The sequence below is a fragment of the Ambystoma mexicanum genome, chromosome 3q, assembly GCF_040938575.1.
Source record: "Ambystoma mexicanum isolate Mex_15411 chromosome 3q, UKY_AmexF1_1, whole genome shotgun sequence".
In the NCBI taxonomy this organism is placed as follows: Eukaryota; Metazoa; Chordata; class Amphibia; order Caudata; family Ambystomatidae; genus Ambystoma; species Ambystoma mexicanum.
The window spans coordinates 1,038,485,696-1,038,494,279 of NC_090926.1; positions in this window are offsets into that span (position 1 = coordinate 1,038,485,696).

The following is an 8,584-nucleotide window of genomic DNA, read 5'->3' on the forward strand; positions in this document are numbered from 1 at the left end:
CCAACGCTACCTTCACCATCTCCTCTCCAAACAGGGGCTATTAAGATATGCATAGCTCCTATGGGCCACAATGACATTGCCAGAGGGACCCTGCTGTCTGCTGCTTTGCTTCCACCGGACCGGTCTGGTCCTTATCTCAAATATAAAATCCAAGGACAAAATGTACATTTTTTAATTGATACAGGTGCTAAGCGCTTGACGCTACACGTTTCAGAATTTCCACATGTTTAATTTTCTAGAGAAATTGTAAATGCGACTGGCATGTCTGGTACCACCATCCCACAACCGTTGTCCAATGAACTGTCTGTTTCTATTGGTCCCATTACTGAACATCATGCTTTTCTATTGAGCCCTTGCTCACCTGCAAATGTGTTGGGTATTGATCTCCTCTGCAAAATGCATTGTACCATTTACTGTTCACCTGATGGTATTTATCTAGTGGTTCCACAATCAAGACAAGTTGAATTTTTGTTTCTCCTCCATCAACCCACTCACCCGGAGCCTCCTACACAGCCTCCATTTCTCCTCACACTTGTACAAGGAACACAGGTAAAACACCTCATTGACTCACTACCCGTTTCACGCCAATGATGTAGGCTCCAATTTTTTTGCTAAACCTGTGCACATCACCCTTAATCCTGGGATCCCTCTACAGCTTGTGCCCCAGTACAGAATATCCCCTCAAGTCTGTCATCTCTTCCCTCATTGATCAGGGTATCCTCTACTACACTACTAGCCCCTGCAATACTCTGATACTGCCGGGGGGGACGGCCAAATTCCATTTTGCTCATGATTTACGTGCCCTGAATAAGTCTGTCATAGCCTTGCATCTGGTTGTCCCAGACCACCTCACCATTCTCTCCTGGGATGTATGTGATTATTTAGAATACAAACATTTCGAAAACAAAAATGTCAAATTCTAAATGTTCGTATTTGAAATAACCACCCCACAGTTGATTGACATTTTAGACCCTACTACCCCCACCCCTTAATTACCTTTTGGTGGCACACTTCGCTGTGTCCTTTTCTTTTTTTTCCCAAAACGTTATTGTTTTTAATGCGGGGGACACCTCCGCCACCCCTGATTCCATAATAGCAAACACAAGCATCCTTTGTTCGCTATAACGAAAACCGAATGGTTGAAATGTTCAGCATTTTGGACTCTACGTAATTTTGGTACAGCCGAAAACCGAGCATTTCAAACATTCATTTTTTTAAAAAATATTTTCGGTCGGTACCCTCTCCTGTATCCTGGCCAATGCCCAATTTTTTACTTGTATTGATCGTGCCTCTGCCTTCTTCTCTGTCCCCATCCAGCCTGACTCTCAGTATCTATTTGCATTCACATACAAGGGACCTCAGCTCAACTACAGGTCCCTTCCAATTGGCTTTATTGACTACCAGTCTCTTTTCTGCCTGATTCTTCAGGAAGACCTCCAGGATTTCTCCTTCCCGGGTGGCTCTACTATGATCCAATGTGTCAGGTCTCCCTGGATGACTCCAAAGTGCTCCGCACTGCACTAGCAGCAAAAGGTCACAAAATAAACAAAGGCAAAATTGCAGTTCTGCCTACCTAATCTGACAATATCGCCCTAGCAGACCACAGAAACATAGCAGTACCACACTATGTATTAGCACTCCTCCTCAGGGGTAAAACACAACACCTATCTGCTGCATGTCTCACCACCAGTATCACTCTCTTCAGATGCAACCAACTCAACCCTACCTCCCTCCTATGCTCACCTGCATGGCTGCCTTGCAGCGGTTGACATTGTATCCTCTCAAGAACCGACCTCAAGAATAGCCCCCTACCCGATACAGATTGGATCCTCTTTGTTGACGGTTCTTGTCTGAGAGATTCTGTAGGGGTACTCCAGGCAGGTTTTGCCGTTTGCACATCCTTGAAGTGCTATAAGCTTTTCAGCTCCCATCAATACGACCAGCACAAGTTGATGAACTTATTGCCATAAAGCAGGCTTGTATGTTCGCCACACAATTCACAGCCACTATATACACTGATTTATGTTATGCCTTTGGTATCTCACACAACTACAGGACCCTCTGAAACAGAGAGGTTACCTGACGACCCAAGGTGCTCCCATTCTTAATGTGCCTTATGTTGAAGCACTGCTTAACGCCACTCTGTTACCCACCGAGTTGGCCATTGTGAAGTGCAATACCCACACTCGATTTTCTGACAGCATTTCACAGGGAAATGCATTGGCAGACTGCCATGTGAAAAATGCTGATGCTGTTTCTCCTCTCATTTGAGGACCCCCTAGCATCTCTTTCCGTCCTGGTGGACCTCCAAGATGCGGTCCCACAGGATGAGAAACAGGGCTGGTAAACTAAAGGATGTGTTTGTTGCTCTGATCACCTATGGAGTGATAACTCGGACCGGTTAGTGGTCCCACTATCATTATTACCATACTTAGCATGTGTTGCTCACTCTGTATCCCATTCAAGCAAGGGAAAGAGGACCTCAGAAGTCCAGAGAAATTGGTATGCCCCTGCATTCCCCACCATTGCTCAGAAATACTGTGCTCCCTGTCTAACATGTCTCACGTTCAACCCTGGAAAGCCTGTTCAAACCACTCCAGGGGCATATGAAGTCCCTTATGGCCCCTTTGTGAATCTCCAAATTGATTTCATTAGCATGACCAAGTGCGTTTCTTTCGAATACGTCTTGGTGGTAATAGATGCATTTTCTGGATGGACTGAGTCCTACCCCTGTAAATATGCTGATTTCATTACAGTGGCCAACAAACCTCAGAGAATTAATCCTACATTTTGGCCTCACAGTTTCTATAAACTCTGATAGGGGTACCCATTTCACAGGACAAATTGTACAGAACATTTGCAAGGCCATAGGCATCCTACAGAATTACCACTGCTCACACCATCCACAATCGCCTGAATTTGGACTTGAAGAACCACCTTGCCAAATTGTGCCATGAACAAGCCTAAGTTGGCCTGATGCCCTCCCTCTTGTACTCATGGACATCATAAGAAACAATGTAAAAAGAATACATGGCCTCGAGATTCACATGGGGAGGCCCATGAGATGCCAGTTACTCTGCCACATTCTCCTGAACTCTGTGATTTACAACTGAATGATGATCTTGTTGTTTCCTATTGCAAAAGACTAATGCTCGTTGTCAGTTCTCAATTCCAGCAAGTTCAAGAAGCCTTCCTCGACCGCAGGAAATACTGTGCCACAACCTCTTACCTGGGGACTGGGTGGTCCTGAAAGTGCATCAGGGAAATTCATCCCTGCATCCTCACTGGAAGAGTCCTTTCCAGATCCTGCTGACAGCCCACTCTGCAGTAAGTTGTAAAGGCCATGACTCCTGGGTCCACGCCAGCCGTTGTTTGAAAACAGTAACTCCTGAAATATGCAGGGGTGCAGGATAAAGACACCCTTCTTCAGTTGCCCACCGGTGTCCCAGCTGCTAAAATCATGGTGACTCCAGCACACCTCAACAGCGAAGCTCTTCTACCTGTCCTGAGGTATAACTTACGGAGTGCTGCTGCTATCTCACCTGACATCAGCAGATGAACCACACCCACCAGAAGCATGCTGCTGCTACACCTGTCTCCTAAATTGGCCCAACACTCTCAAAACCTTTGTCACCAAGTAGCTACAATAACGCTGCGCACCTGGAGTATAGGTGTATAAGTCCTTCAGCCCAAGGGGTTTGGGGGCCAGCTGAATGTGTTCAACGCCTCGGCTGAAGGTGTTGCTCTGCAGGTATTGATCTCTGTACATGCCATCCACACCAGAACCATGTGAAGCATCTGGGTCTCCTACGCGCTGATGGGTGTGCCGGCTTCACAGTATTTCCCTTAGTTACCCATCGGGTACCGTTTGCCATGCCCACCTCTGTCTTCGACTTGCAGCACGCCAGGCTAGAATATTAGGACAACGGCCTGATTTCCTCCAGCTCTACGCATCTGTCATCTTTATTCTTGCTGGGATCCTGAACATTTGCATCGTTCTCTCTCCTGTCTACCAAGTCCTATAACAACTGACACTGCTTGGAACTTTTGGGCACAAGGCCCCAATCTACAAAGGGGTGGACTGCTAAAGCAAGGAACAATGCTGCTATTGCATTATTGAATCTGAATTATTTCCAATATGTTGCTGTTCATTTCCATGGTACTGGCTCTGTCTCACCCTATATATGCCATTCTACACCCAGATACATACACCTTCATCAACTTCTCTTTGGCGTACGCAGACCTATTGAATGCCTCTGATTGCTATATATGCTCCCACACTCCTATGTACGCCAGCGTGGGGATTTCCTTCATCCCTGTCCCATTCAATCTTGCTGAATGGTGTTATGACCTCTGGATCCATGACTCTTCTTGTCCCAATGTGACCCATCCCTTTCCCCAGAGACTCTTATACCCGAGCTTTGCCAATACTTTACCTCCCAAAACACTGACTGCATTTGTTCCGCACACTCGTATCTCTTTCACCGCAATAGGCACTCTGCCTTCAAAGGATATCACACCAGCCACCTATGTCCTTAACCAAAGTGCTACCACCACCACCTAAAACTCAGCTGTCAGGAGGATAGGACAATTTCATAGTAATTGCACACCTAGCACCGCAGGAGCACCCTGCACCCACAGACGGTTATATTTCTTTTGTGGGGCTAGCGCCTACCAATGACTACCAGCTAACTGGACTGGTCAGTGCACTATTGGGTTTGTTCGCCCAGCAATCCAACATGTGTACTTTTTTCCAAAAGCTCACTACACACCCTGACGTCCCAAACGCAATGCCTGGACAGGGTTCAAAGGCCTCCTGGGGTTCCTGGTCCTGAACATTGGCACTGCAATCAACAGGGCCAATCTTCATTCCCTATCACTCCTCCTCGAACAGGTAGCAAACAACACTGCAAAAGGACTACAAATACTTAAAAGCGAACAAGTTGCACTCAGAATGATGGTCCTCCAGAATAGAATGGCGCTTGATTATTTGCTAGCTACACAAGGGGGTACCTGTAAAATTATGGGACAAGAATGCTGCACCTGGGTTCCGTATAACTCCTCCCAGGTTGAGGACTTCATAAAACTACTCCAAGCGGTTGGTACCACCTTACACAAAATAAGCGAAGGTTATGCCGGCTTACTATTAACTTGGATTCAAAACATTTTTGGTTCACTGGGCTCTTCCATTATGCATTGTATTTTAATCATTGTTGTTATAATTGTCGCCATTGCAATGATAGTTTTGCTTTTTTGCTGCCTTCTGTCATGCGGTGCTAAACAGGTGTCTTGTTTGCCTGCCGAGGCCAGTCTGCTGCCACTTGAAGTAGAGTCACTTCTCATTAAGGAAGATGCCTCAGAAGGCTCCTCCAATAAACAGGAAATGGTAGATGTGTAAGGACAAATGTCTGATGCCAAATTGTATGAATTTTTTAATTGGGACTTATAGTCCCACGATCTCTGTCTCTAAATCAACATCCCTTCTGTGACAATCACTGTGCCTATCCACCCTATCCCCTATCCCTCTGTCACCCGTGTACATGGCTAAATTTAATTGGTGCTATGCACCAGTCCTGCTCTATGTGGTCTACACACTGTCACAGGGATGACCAAACGGGGGGTTGATGTGGCAGGATTGTTATGCTATGGTAAGCTACAGTATACTCTCTCATATACATAGGCCTCAGATCCTCCATTGTTCCTTTGCCTGAGGCCTCCCTCTGGACTCAGCTCCTCGAGCAGATTAAACCAAGACTCTGTAACAAGGCAGAGGGACACGTCAGACCTTCTCTTCCGTTTGCTCTCAACAAGTGTAGCATAAGCACCACCATATATGGGAGATAACGGTAGTGTTTCTATGAATGCTGCTTACTCATATTAGAACACAATTGCCCTCATTAAAAGTGTGCCGGTATTATGTTGGTGATTCCGGGATCCAGTGGCACTTTTTCCGGCAACCATAGCCACGGAATCACCAGCACATGACAACAACGCGGGAGCGTGCATTCCAGCATGCTGGTAATGGTGCGACCGGCATGACAGAAACACTATCATCGCCTGGTAAGATCGGTGGCACCCCCATCAACACAGTTTACGGCATGTCAACCACGGAAACAACGGTAACGGAAACACCAGCACTGGAAACAATGTCATCGTGGGAACTGGAAGTTGATTGGCAACCATTTTGGAAAACACAATCCATTGAAAATCACCCAGTCCCTGTTGCCGTCCAGACACGCAGACACCGGCATCTCACTAGCAGGCATGGCATCTCAGATCCCTGAAAGGCAGCAGCGGATGACTTGCTTTTCCGAGCAGGAACTAACCATCCTGACAGACAGCATTGTAGAACATGCTGGTGAGCTGTTTGCCACGGACCACCGGTGCAATGCACAACTCCATCTGGTGCAGAAAGTGTCAGCCGTGGCACCCGTTCCCCGCACAGTATGCGTCTGCAATAAGTGGTGGGATGACCTCTGCCTAAGGGTCGCAACCTGTTGTTGGCCCACCGCAAGGAATGCATGGCCACTGGCGGTGGGACGGCCTCACCAATTAAACTCATGCCATGGGAGCAGAAATGCAACAGTGCGCTGCACCTTGAAGGGATCGAGGGAGTGGGACTGGGAATAGTGGAGGCTGGTGCAGGGACACCTGGAGAGGGTGGTGATTACAACATGCCACACCAAAACAAACACAGCGAGCATGCAAATGCAGCACACAAGCACACATAGGTATGTCCAACTGCATGACACCAGACCATTTTCAACCCATACAGTGTCCAACGAACCATGGCCGTTGGCCAAGGGTGCACAAACATTGCCCTCCAAAAAATCCAACACACATATGCCAACATGAGAACTGGTCATGTGACGATATGAGAAGCAACACATACACAAGGCAAACACCCTCCAAGGTGGCATGCACGTACCATGTGCAATGTGCCCCCGTGACACACTCACATGCATGCACGCATCAAATCTGTCCTGACAGACCTGGCCCTGGCAAGGTTGACCTCCTACCTGTCAGACCAACACCCACAAGTGCAATAGTGACCTTTCCTCACTTCCACCTCACTCACCACCTGTGACGTCCCTCAGGACACCATTCAATCACCAAGGCTCCCCAACACTTACCTTGTCCCTCTGGCCCACTCGATCACCATCATTGCACCCCACTCCCAGTCTTATGCTGATGACACACTGCTCATCTTTAACCTTCCATCCTCTACTTCCTCTCCATCCTCTCTCATACATGAGTGCCTGACTGCTAATCATACAACATGCTCTTCTGATGATCCCTGCCTTAATGCCAGCAAGACAGAGAAGCCCCTCATCGTGACGCCTGTGCATTGTTACCCACCCATTGCCTGGCCACTCTCCATGGGCCCCCTCCCTACACCCTCCTGAGAAGCAACAGATCTTAGTGTCACCCTTGACTCATCCCACACCTCACCTCCACAAATCACGGACCATGGCAAGATGTCCAACGTACAGCACCAGCACCTCAGAGGCACCCTCCCTTACCTCACCTACCCCCAGAAGCCCAATTTCTCCAGTGCTCTGGTTCCCACTAGGCTTCGCAACAACAACAGCCTCTCACTCAAACTACCACTTACCTCCCTTTGCTACCTCAAACAAATCCAGAATAGGGCCACGTGATCCAACCTAGGCCTCAAGCCCTGGGACCACTTCCCTCCAGCCCTGAAATCACTCCACTGGCTACCTGTGACCGTAAGGATCAATTGCAAGACCCTCTGACTGGGGCCTAGTTCCCATGAGTCACACTGGTGCCAGCACATCCCCGTCCAGTCACCCCCAGCATCCCTTACCAGCACTGGTCCATGCACAACCTTCCCTGGACCAGCCCGAATCTGGACCATCCCACCCTTTGCACTGTACTCCCCTGCCCCTTTCACCCCTTGCACCTGTAGCTCCATCAACATATGCTCAGCCCCTTGTGGCCCCCATCCCCTGAACTACACCCCCTCCCATCCCAGTCCCCTCATGCCTACCTCCCCTGCACGACATTGTTCCAAGCACTTGCACAGTAACAATTACACAAGGCCCAGTACAGCCGAATCTCCTAATTTGTCCACCCATGTCCACTTGTGTATATTCGCCATACAATTTGGCAATGCATGGACTGTAAACACCAGGCACAGGCATCATGTCACACGCTGTTTGAACTGTCTGTTGCAAGACCATAGTATGGCACAGAGGTCACCAACGGCATGCCCATCTCACCCCCACAGGCACATCATCTGACAACGATCAAGTAGGTCCAAGCACCTCATTGACACCCACACAGAGGAGGAGAGCCATGCCATGCAAAACTGCTGCCAAGATAACACCAGCAAGGCCCAGTGAGCATGCCGCCTGCACCTGCATTGACACCTGCTGCCCCAACGGAGGCACAGTCAGCAGCCCCTGCAGCAACACCTGCTGCCCCAATGGAGGCACAAACTGCAGCCCCTGGCGCACAGCAGTGTGCCAACAAGACTGCCATTCCCTCCCTACACCGGCCACCCATTTACATTGGCGCATCTACAGACGACGACTCTTTGAAGGAGGCCGAGGACACAACC